General features: G+C 48.3%; 1 protein-coding gene across 1 annotated transcript in view; it reads right to left on the minus strand.

Annotated features, from left to right (window-relative positions):
- RAPH1 (Ras association (RalGDS/AF-6) and pleckstrin homology domains 1) overlaps positions 1-11419 on the minus strand; it is a 509976-nt gene extending 498557 nt beyond the window's left edge. Inside the window, exon 1 of the mRNA XM_069615546.1 lies at positions 11033-11419. The gene's annotated coding sequence lies outside the window, so the exon portion shown is untranslated. The remainder of the gene's footprint in view (positions 1-11032) is intronic.
- Positions 11420-11631: the final 212 nt, after the last annotated feature.

Here is an 11631-nt window from a genome sequence, read left to right on the forward strand (position 1 = left end):
AAGCCCCCATGCTCCTCGCAGAGGCACGGTTCATTACTTACAGCCCCGATGGAGGATAATTGACGTGGTCCCCAACTTCCCCAACTTGCAAATAAGTGCTCCTCAAATCCCAAATAATAGAATTATCCGAGCCCCATTTCCATGATGCTGCTTACTTGTTTTGATCAAAGTACCTTATTTATAACGTGCAAACCTATCTCATCAGGAGCAACATCGTGCACTATATCATCAAAAGTGGACACTCACTACAAACATTTCACATCATCATAAAAACCCATTACTAAAAACATACACACCATTAAATAATAGGTGATTAAAGGAGGAAAGTACTCAAAACATCCAGCTCGAGATTACATCTGGCATCACATTCAATCATGCGATTAAGAGGGTTTACCATTTTATTTAGGGTTTTCTGATGTACCAACCACAAGTAAAATCACTTCATAGTGTCCGAAGTGGAAGGGGCGTGTAAGTGTGGGTCTGATGCTTGAAGGTCTCTCAACCACCAGGAAGAGGTAACTTCCAGGAATGGAGAAGGGGAGTGCAGTACAAGCCAAGTAAACAACATGTGCATGAGTGTAGGTTGGAGGGGTAACCCACAGGTGGCGCAGGGATTCAGTGTCTTAATAGTGTCAATGGGCCATGGGCAACGTCTCCAAGGATTATCAAAGGCAAGCTTGAACCAGAATGCCTTTCACTATCTCCTGCATAGGAAGAGATGTATGACCGGGGACTTTAAGATGATAGTGTGGTTATCCATCAGAAGGAACCCGCAGCATTCACCAATAGGCCACCAATTGTCTTTCGCAAAACTTTGTTCATTCTCAGTATTGTGGACCACAGTGTTGCTAGGCCTGACCATAATGCAGAAGTCTTTGGTTCTTTTTGAAAACTCAGTAGATGTGGACATAGCAGTGAAGCTATAAAATAACCAACAGTACTGGGGCATAATGAGAAAACCCTAAAAACATGGCTCTTCATGAGCAAGCACATCATCGGGTTACTCTGTCCTGTTGTCCAATCTTCTCAATATCTCCAGCTTTCTATGACCATCTCTGGGTTTTGCCCATTTTTTTTTTAATAAAAAAAATCACTTTCTCTGCGCAAAGGATATTTTTACATTCCAGACTTCTGGTTGTTCTATTCTTGATTCTTTCTGAGCGGCCTCAGTTCTTCTCATTGCTAAAAGGGTTACCCTGGACCCTACCCTCCCTGCCAATAGCCATCTGACGCCACTCCTCTCTATACTCGTCAACAAGCCGGTCTATTCCAAGCTATCCTTATCTTGAACAAAACTTCCAGATATGGTTCCCACACATTTTGTGGAAACTGGTAGACTTTCTGTTCCAGACTAAAACCTCCGCTTGGCACTCCACCCTTCCCCCTGTACATATTTTGCTAGATTTCTCTCCTCAACAAAAAAACGCATGGTCAAACATTGCTTTGCTGACCACTCACTTGCACACAGAACATTAGAAAAGGGACCGTCACATGCTCTTTTTCAGCACCTTTTTTCTATACTGCGAACAGACCCATCCATTCTGTTCTCCTCTGTCAAGGGTTCCCCAGGGTTCTACCTTAGCCCCTTTCTAGCTACAAGACAACCTTGTTCGCTTTCCACATTGCTTCCTTTGGAATGTTCTCATTTCTATGAAGACAAACATTAGACTGTTCCCTTTTTCTCCATTTCATTAATCTCGTCAGAAAGTACATTTTTCCAGCGTAAAATGTCCGCTGCAGCTTGATTGCCGCCATCTCCTTAGAGAAGTCTCCATTCTTCTAAACAGATGCTCACATTTTGTTCATTTCCTCTAGTTACATTACACTGTGGCTTAAGCAAATCTTTATCCCAAACCTTTTTTCAAGTATGCACATTTCTCAAGTCTTTTGCAGAACACCCAACCCAAGAACCAGTTGGTTTTGTTGAGGTTGGATGGCATCGGTCACCCCTGGAGCTTCATTACTATCACAGCAGGCCACGTGCCACACACCATGCCAAACCGAGGAGCCCCATATTGGGCAACTCATGGCATTATTGGAAACTTGTTGGAAGCATCCGTCTTCATTTTGGAATTTAGTCAAACTCAGTCACAGGCGTCAACTGAGCATTCGGCCATGAAAATATTTGCGTCCTAGAAGGCCCAAACTATAGTCCACCTCATGGAGGGCAGTTAGCTCAAAACGTTGTTGGACAAGGACAGCAACACCCATGGAGCTTATAATGGATACACAAAAACTGCAAATGAACACATTGAATTCCATAACAAAAACACTTTAATCAATTGCAACCCGAAAGTATACAAATAATACAGTACTGACAAAGGGAGTGCAGGGGAGCACTGTGGTCATAACAGCGTGAGACGGACAAAACTGTGGTAACTCCATCTCGCAAATCAGCAGGCGTCAGTCTTCAGCGGACAAAGTCAAGAAGCCCTGTAGATCATGAACCTATGGAAAGGATCCCAGAAGCAAAAAAGTGGGTGTTTGGTAAGAATGGGCGTGCCTGTATCTACTGGATGGGCTTCATGGCTGGGGTGAAAGCCAAGGTACACTGTTAACGACAGTCATCTTTAGGGTGCGCCTAAGCACTTTTTTCTTAGAAGTCAAAAGGCTTTATCCTATTTCCACCCACCTGCATCTTTTTGCCTTGTTTTCTTATATGGCAAACATGTCACCCTATGGACTTTGAGACTCTAAAGCATTCAGTAACCGTCCGTCACCAGACAAAAAGGGTGTGTTCTTGTCCTGGGTCCCCAGGTCTAGACCCCTGGGAGAGAGCATGTGAAAATGCCCTGCGTCCCTTACACCCTTGAACCCCCTCTTATTTGGTAGCCCCGATGATGCTCTCGGGTTTGGCAGGATTTGATTTGTAAGGTCCCAGACGAGTAACCAAACGTTCTACCAGCAGCCCCCCCCCCTTACCAGGCCAGGTTCCTTTTGGGGTTCCATTGCATTTCAGGAGACAGCCCCTCTTAAGCCATTGCTACGCTGTTATGGAAATGGTGCACGTGCCACTTCTCCCTAAACCTTCTCCCTGTGCTGTAGTTAATCGCTTGCTTTGGGAGCTCTGCTCTTTAGAAGAAAAGCTTCAGAAGTGAGGTGGTTTCAAATCTACTTTGGGAGACATGCAAGCAGGAAGTACTGGTGCCCAAGCGGGCAGAATCTGAACATGTGGAGGGTGCAATGTGTAGTATCTTCAAAGAGCTGCTGGACAGAAGAAGGAAGTCCTGTGAAACCAGCATTTATGGTCCACTTTGGGGTATTACCGCCCACTTGATTGACCGAGTGCCATTCAATGGGTTGTTTTAGCGTTTCAAATCATCTTGCTGCCGCTTCCTAGTGCTCATCACAGTTGTATCAAGGTGTGAGGGTGGGACTCCTATTGGTAAATCACTGATTCTCTGCTCAGCTAATATGTTCCTTTGTCTGGGGTAGAAAGAGAGGGACCCCCCCCACCCGATTGGTGGGCCCTGTCCACCCGATGAGCGCGGGTGGTCCATCCTTCTCTGGTCTACTATGAGTGTGCTGCAGGTTATGCTTTGGTTCACATACATGCAAAACAAAAATAGGAGAGTTCGGACATAGCATCATTACACAACAGCTTTTAGATTGGCTCTTCTTGATCATTTTGGATCATGGTCTGAAACATGGTTGATCGAGCTGGTCTGGGAATTTCATGCCTCCTGCAAAACTACAGACTAAACTTAGACTTGAGCTTTGTTTGGTATTATGTTTTCTTCCAATCATGGCATCGGTTTGCCAATTTTGTGGCAAGAGGAGGCTTTTAATTTTTTATTTAACGTGTGGCTTGTTTTTGCTGCTCTGTCACCATGGCCCATCGAACACACAGAGCACCATCTTTCGGAACTGACCACAATGAGCACAAACCAATGCACTTAATTCCCTAGACCAGGGATCTGCAACATGGGGCTCTCCTGATGTTTTGGACTACAGGTCACCTGATCTTTCACCATTAACCATCATGCCAATGACTGTTGGGAGTTGCAGTCCAAAACATCGGGAGAGCCAAAGGTTGCAGAACCATGACCTAGACTCTGAAGTGTCTCATGAACTGCTTCAGAGAACAGATTCAACCAGACCCAGGATGCCTCGGGAGAATGACATGGGGGACAGGAGGCAGGCATTCCCAATGTATTATGTTACGCGGATTTATGCCACGCGCCGCTGCCAGTCCCAGCACACTTTGGAAAGGAACAGGGGTCTTTCCAGAAGAGCAGGGGCCGGTGCTGTGCAGAATTGTTCCAAGCAAAGTCTTGCTAAATGCCTTACCCCAAAGGAACATTAAAAACCAACAGGTGTAGCGCGTGCTTCAGAACATCAAACAGTAGCTACAAATGATCAGCACAAACAAGTCCAAAGACAGGAAGGTGGGTCAGTAGGTTGGGCACCCACCAGTATGACCGGCCACCCGCAGGTGCAGGCATTGAAGGCTGGCAGGACTAACTCCGTCTTGCATCCTTCCTGCGATCAATGGCAGGAATCCCACTGCGTGGAGTCACAACACTTCTTACAAAAGAACCACGACACAACTGAATTGTGCTAAGAGCTAAATGAATGGGCAAGATCATAAAATGTACTGCATTCTCTCAAATACGTCTCCTCCCCTTTGATTCCAACGTGAAGGCAGTGTGGGCTGGAAGTACCGGCAGCTGAGAGAAACCTCCAGCAGACCGAAGTTACTCCAGTGGCGGAAACAAGCTGACGCATGCAGCCCTGTAATGATGCCCTTGCTGATCTCCCCTCTCGAGCCGAGATGGCATGCTCGAGGTGGAGGCAAGCCCACTCCGCTGACTGTGCAACAGATGCTTACAGAGAGTGAGCTTCCCAGCTCTCCTTAGAGGTGGTCTCAAATCAGTGCTTCCAATGGAAACACAGAAGTGCAGGTACTCACGACCCGAGAGTACCCGTACACTGTTGAGAAGTGCCAATACTCATCATTAGAAGCATTGGCTCCCTGTGGAGAAATGACAGTACTGTATCTTTCAAATAAAAGGAGTGCGGGCCCTCAGGGCCGTCAAGCGCCTGCCGATTTAAAGCACTCTCTAAACTTGTCCCTGGAACGACAAAGAGGAGGTTTACATAACAACGAGAATGGTTGGCGTTTAGGACGGCCAGGTTCTTCCTACTTTCCCCACATCATACTCAGTGGTCGAAGTAAGCGGGAACGGTCAGGAGCGGCGTTCCATTATTTTTTTTTTACTGTTAACACGAAAGCAGGCACAGCTAAACTTGGTTCTGCTTCAACTCTATTGGCTGTCAAAGAACATGGTTGCAACGCTTGAAAAATTAGTTGCACATTGCTCCCTTCCTGCCTATTCTGTCCCCTGCCTGGGTCACAGCTCCACTACTTTTTTTGGTACACTTCTACCACTGATCATACTATGCGTTTTCTACAAATGCTGCACTTAGTGTCTATATGGTTCGAAACAGATGGGATGGGAGCTATTTAGCTCCTGTCTGTAGCCTAAGGGAGGCTGGCAAGCTGGGCACAGCCACTACTTTTGACTTCCCATACCAACTGGTGCCATACAAACATACCAATGTGTTAACTCTCAGACACATCTTAAATGGGGCATCACTTTAAATGGAGGAGTACAAGCAAGGCATAATGCTTTTACACCTCCATTTAACATGGAGTCCCGTTTTTTGGAGCTGTGAAGAGAGGGAGGAGGGGCACGAAGCAGTGACGTAATCGCCTCCGTGCACTCAACCGCCATCTCGTCAGTGCTTCCCGCTGTACGCCTGCATGAGATTTTCACACAGGCATACAATGAAACGGATTAATTCCAATGGAATCTGCCTGGGTTTTACACATGGTAAAAACCAGGCAGATTCCATAGGTATCCATTAGGAATCGCCACCTGCAAAGCGTATCAGCAGGCAGTGTTTACTTTTTCATGATGATGGTCAAAGTGAAAAAGTAAAAGTGAGTATGCCTCGCTTTCACTCTTCAATAATACCCTCTTCCTGGTGAAGGGTTCAAATTGCATGCTGTTGGGTACCCTGCTTACAAGTACCAACATTGGTGGCCCTGTGCATGCACTTACCATTTGTTATGAAATGTCCCCATCTGTATGGTTGGGAAAAAGTATAAAAGGAGAATAAAAGAGACCTCTGGGAGCCACTTAAAGCAAAATGCATCATATATAAAAGGACAAATTGTTACAATTTGCATCACATGATGTTATGTTGATTTATGCTGTGCACCGCTACCACCCAGGGGCAGTCTACAGACGGGGAAAGTAGATTTGTGCCATGCTACGTACTAGCTCCCAGTTCCCCAGAGGAAGCTTCCATCTACCAGGTGGTACCAGATACCATGGAGCGGTGTTGGAGCGCATCAAATCTTAATTTCCATCACTGACCTAGCAAGAGCGCCCAGAACAGTATTCCGAATGTATCAGATGGACAGTTCGGCAGAAGGAAGTGTGACCTCTTGGGGAAAGGCACTGTGTCTATATATGGAAGTTGTTAAATGTACCCATGTGGCCTGCCAACATGCTAGGATCCATGGGTGGACTGTGAACCAAAAGAGACCCTGGAAAGAATGTTCAAAGTGGACCCATATTACACATTTTCAGCAAGCTCAACCCTTATCCTATTAGAACATTTAAAATAGGTTACCACACAAAAGAGCGCCAGGGTGCAGAGGGCTACCGGGAAATCTCCAGAGTTCCCTATAGGCCAGTCCACCCCTGCTGGGATCTTGCTCCACTCAATTTAGCCTTGCAGTGCCACGCAAGCAGTCCAGAGTTAATTCAATTTAAAGTATAGCAATCCCCGACTTGCACCCGGCCAGTACCCGAGAGCCTCAAATACTGCAGCCTGAGTGCAAGCATGCTTCTGCAAGCCAGGACATCCAAAGGATGTGTGTTGCGGCAGTAGGTGAAGAAGAAATCCTGAATCTCCTAGGTAAAGAGTGTTCACTGGCTGCACCAAGAAGTTAGGGTGCATTAGCCTGGCAGGTGATGGGAGTACTTGCATGGTGCATTAGGGAGCCTTTGGAAATCATATAGTTTGTTCACGTTCAAGCGGTTACAGTACTTGTTTTACCATTTTACAGAACATTAGCCTGGAAGTCGAAGATATTATAGTACACATTAGGGCTCCAGATAAGATTTTGAAGTGGGAATATTTCACTCGCTACTTTTTTTTTTTACTTGAAGTAAAGTACTTTTTAATGGAGTGAAAAAAGTTATTTGCTATTGAGGTGTCTATCAGGGTTAGTCAAAATATATTTTAACTCTAAAAACAGATACTTTCTGCAAGCCATTGAGCATTCAACTTAAACGGTACAGTTATACCATGAGGCTTCTTTTTCAGATCAGGCAGTGATCTTAGCCCTATGGAACAGTTCTGCTGGAGCCACTAAACCAAACACGGCTGGAACACCATCATGATGGGTTATCTGTTTAGCTCTTTAATATATTGATTTGATAACATTCAAGGGCATTGCCTCCGATTGCTTGCTCATACTACACAACTATAGTGCCCTCCCATACATCTGAAACATCAAAGACATTTCTCAGTACAAATATATGTAGCTACACACACACAGTTATTTTCACATTACACTGCAATAAATGATGAAGTCCTGAGGAGGCGACTTGTGTCGATGACGACTCTTGAATGCTACGAAGTGAGAACATTAATAAGTAATACTGCCTTATAATAAGATTGTTACTAAGCAGTTCTCCCAAAGCCTCTTGCTATCCACGTGTAGATCCTTGCACCAACCTGATGAACTTGGATCCTTGCACCAATCTTATGAACTTGGATCCTTGCACCAACATTGTGAACTTGTATCCTATCAACTTGGATCCTTGCACCAACATTATAAACGTGGATCCTTGCACCAACATTATAAACTTGGATCCTTGCACCAACATTGTGAACTTGGATCCTTGCACCAACCTTATGAATTAAGAGGGCAAAGGTGTGGAACATGTCCACTTTAAAATTGATGGGATATACTGACTTTCCAGATAGTCTAGGCTACTACTATGGAAACCGTTCAACGGATTCCGATAGCTTTTCAGGTGGTATAGCACATTATCCTTAGAGCTGGTATATAAATTAGATTTGTAGATGTACCCCACATAGATGGTCTAAAAATGGTACACTAGACGACATTAGCTTCCAAGGGGGCATAGCGCACATTAGCGTTTAAGGTGGTGCACGTGCAGTGCACGCTGGCCTCCAGGATGGTGGTTTAGTGCACAAGCCTGTCCAGGTCATTTAGGGCACGCACTTACCCTAGGTTGTGCAGTAGCTTTGCAGATTATGCACAGTGCATAATCTTTCGAGAGGCAGTAATACACACTCGAGCAGCACCAAAAAGGTTAATTCAACCCGTGACAAAGAAGCTCACAGTTTTTGCGTTCAAGAAAGCATCCCCACTCACACGGACTGACAAACACACAAGCACCCTAGTCCCCTTCCCACGCCATGCCTAGAGCGCTCCTTTATCTGGAGAAAGCGGATCGTGCAGCCCTGGAGCGCCAATGAAAGCTGCCCAGACAGCCACTGTACTTGAGCCGGCTGTCAGACAGCCCAAGACATCCGGGGAATACTAACTCGGGAAAGGGACTGGGAAGGGTGGCCTGGAACCGCAGATGCCAGCACGTTCCATTCAGTGGGTTGGGGGGGGGGGGGGGGGGACAACTCCGGAAGATAATGCCAATGCCCCCCCCCCCACCCGTTCAATACATGCCAGCTTCAGCGCCAGGATCCGACCGGCGCCTTACACATCTCTCTTCTGAACCTGCAGATGCAATGGGGCGATGAACGATTGGCACCATATTCAACACATCCTCCATACCACTGCCTAATCGTCTGCCACACAGGTCTATCGTAGCTCCCATCCCACCTCCCAAAACGACCTTCGGCCGCATCGACATAGTTTTTGCTCCTGGGTCCCACAATACGTACCATACACAACTGACGGAGCACGGCAAACAGTTGCAGAGCAACCACGATATGGCTTTCACTGTACCCCTTATTCTTGCCAGCACGGCCTGGAGGCGCCTCTATGCCCACCGCAGCCCCTCTCAATTATATGAACGTACTCAGCAATCGATGCCCATCAAACCGAGGCACGTCCCGACAATCAGGCGTTTCTGAACTATGGACAAAAGAGTGCTAATCCCGGCTTCACCCATTGGCCCAACAAAAATGTGTGACCCTTGGCAAATTCCCAGTCTCTGATCTCTGGTATGCCAGCAATGGGAGCACTTATCAATAGACGAAGGAGAAGTATGTTTCCGCACATGTAATAAAATCATAGACATTTACATCCCAATTAACTTGTATGTTTTATACATTGTAACACTGTACACAAATCCGAAAGGCAGGCGAAGGAGGCGAAACAGTATAGGGGGGGTGCCGGTGGGAATAGTGACGGCTGCGCTGGGAGCGTTCAAACCCTGTCCTTTTTTCCGCTGTCCCCACCCCCTCCCACCCAGGCCGGCCGTTTCCTGCAGGATGCCGCCAGGATCAGAGACAGCATCCTGGATAGACATACGCCCCCGCTCCCCCAGAACCCAAATCTAGGGCGGTCTCGTTACTGTGGCCTACCCGGATACAGGCGAGCAGGCCCTCCCCCGCAAGCGACATCTTTTCGGGGTGTGCCACCTTTACACGTCTCTGGAATGGCATCTCTATGGCACGGGTTAAGGGCATCTTCAAATACACGCAGCGACCTACTACTGGCTGGCACGCATGCTCTTCCATGACAACTTCTAACATGGCACAACGAGGATGAGATTTTAAGCAAACCCGACTGCTGTTTCCTTGGCAATCATGACACAGCTGAGGTTATTCCAAGAACGAGAAATACAAGCCAACAAAGAAAAAATACTTATTCAGCAGATCGCATACAAAAAAAGATTTGCCTCCTCCCTTCGGGGGAAAAATGAAAGTGCAGCACTGGTTCACAGATAAAAGCCACGCGAGTGTAATCTCTCTGAAACTGCAGGATCACCCTCCAAGGCTTGCCCGGGATTATGCCACCATCACCTATTGACCCTGGTGAGATTTGCGGTCACCATGGCTCATAACCGGCTCGTCAGGTCATCATCTCTGTATTCTGTCCTCGCGCAGCCCCCTCTACCCCCGCATTGCCTTCTAGCCAGGCTGGCGCTGTATAGTCCCATGCAAAGATCATCCCGACGAGAGATGGTCACCGGTGTCAAATCATGCCCACTGGATAGGAAAGATGCAAAGAACAGGTCAAACGAGCGCCTGTCCGTCCATCCAGGTGCCCGCGGTAAGAATCCCTTTGGTAAGTGGGATAATGATTGTAGGTAAGGCAGTAACAGCAGGACAGGGAAGAGCAGTTGGGAGAGGGAGTGGCCGCAGGGTGTCATGAAGAGAGTGAAATCGGGAGGGGGGGGGTGATGACGGGCTCAAATCAGAGAAGGGGCGGGGTCAAATCAGGGAGGATGGGAGGGATGGTGGGGGCCAAATCAGGGAGGATGGGAGGGACGGCAGGGGGTCAAATCAGGGTTGGACGGCAGGGGGTCAAATCAAGGAGGGATAGTGGGAGGGGGTCGAGGGAGGGAGTAACAGGGGTCAAATACAAATTAGGAGCTAAATGACAGCCTGCATGCAACCAAAGTATGATAGGAGGAGTGACGGTATGTCTGAAGGGACGTGTGAGGGAGAGTGGAAATGCCGCAGGGGTGATAGGGAAGCTGGGGGCGCTGAAATGGGTAGTGGGCAAGTGCTGTAAAGGAGAGCTGGGGTGGGGGAGATGGACCAGTGAGCTGGAGCTGCAGGCAGTACCACTACTGCGATTAAAGAAAGGGGTTATTACAGTGGTGGTGATCTGTGCTGGGTGGGAGGTGGAAAGGGAGACGGCTGGTTCATTTAGGGGGAGGAGGCGACAAGCATGGAGAAAATTAGGCTGCAGCGGGTGACAGATGTATATAGCCATGCACCATTGGCTGGAAGGGTGAATACAGTGACTGATACATTGGACGCTAGTATACAGACAGGTCTGTGCACTCACCTCGCCCTGCTGCCCGCAACCCTGGCACCGGGTCTGTACTAGTCTCTCTCCCGTGGGCTCCGGCCTGCGCTTCCTCCGCCCACTGAATGAATGGAGGATGAAACCCCGCTGCCCGTGTATTATTCCCCGTTTGCCCGGTCCTGCGCAGATCCTCCGCCTCGCTCCCAGGTCCCTGCCGCCGTCTTCTCCCTTGCAACTCCGCGGACTCTCCCTGTCTCGGGCAGCGGGTGCTGTGAGTCACCCAGGGCCTCTCCCTCCGCCTCCTGGCCGACTATCCCTCCTTCAGCCGCGGCCTGGGCTCCCTCCTCACATCCGGCGCCTCTCCCCTCCTCCCGTAGCCCACCGCCACCTTCTTCCCGAGACAAGGCTGCGGCCAATCCAACCGCGGGGAGGCGAGGCCTAGTGTGGCCTAGCGCGCCGCCCCCTCGCCTAGACGGCTCCCCGCCTACCGCCCCGGCCGCACGCTGTCACAGCCCCGCGCTCGCAGTGTCTGCAGGGGGGTCTTTCCAATCTGACACTCACTGGCCGGAAACCACCTCCCAACTGACAGGAGCAGTGCCGGTTTTGAGCTACATATTTTAATTTGCTAAATCTCAACG

Source organism: Ambystoma mexicanum, chromosome 9, assembly GCF_040938575.1.
Source record: "Ambystoma mexicanum isolate Mex_15411 chromosome 9, UKY_AmexF1_1, whole genome shotgun sequence".
NCBI classification, from domain to species: Eukaryota; Metazoa; Chordata; class Amphibia; order Caudata; family Ambystomatidae; genus Ambystoma; species Ambystoma mexicanum.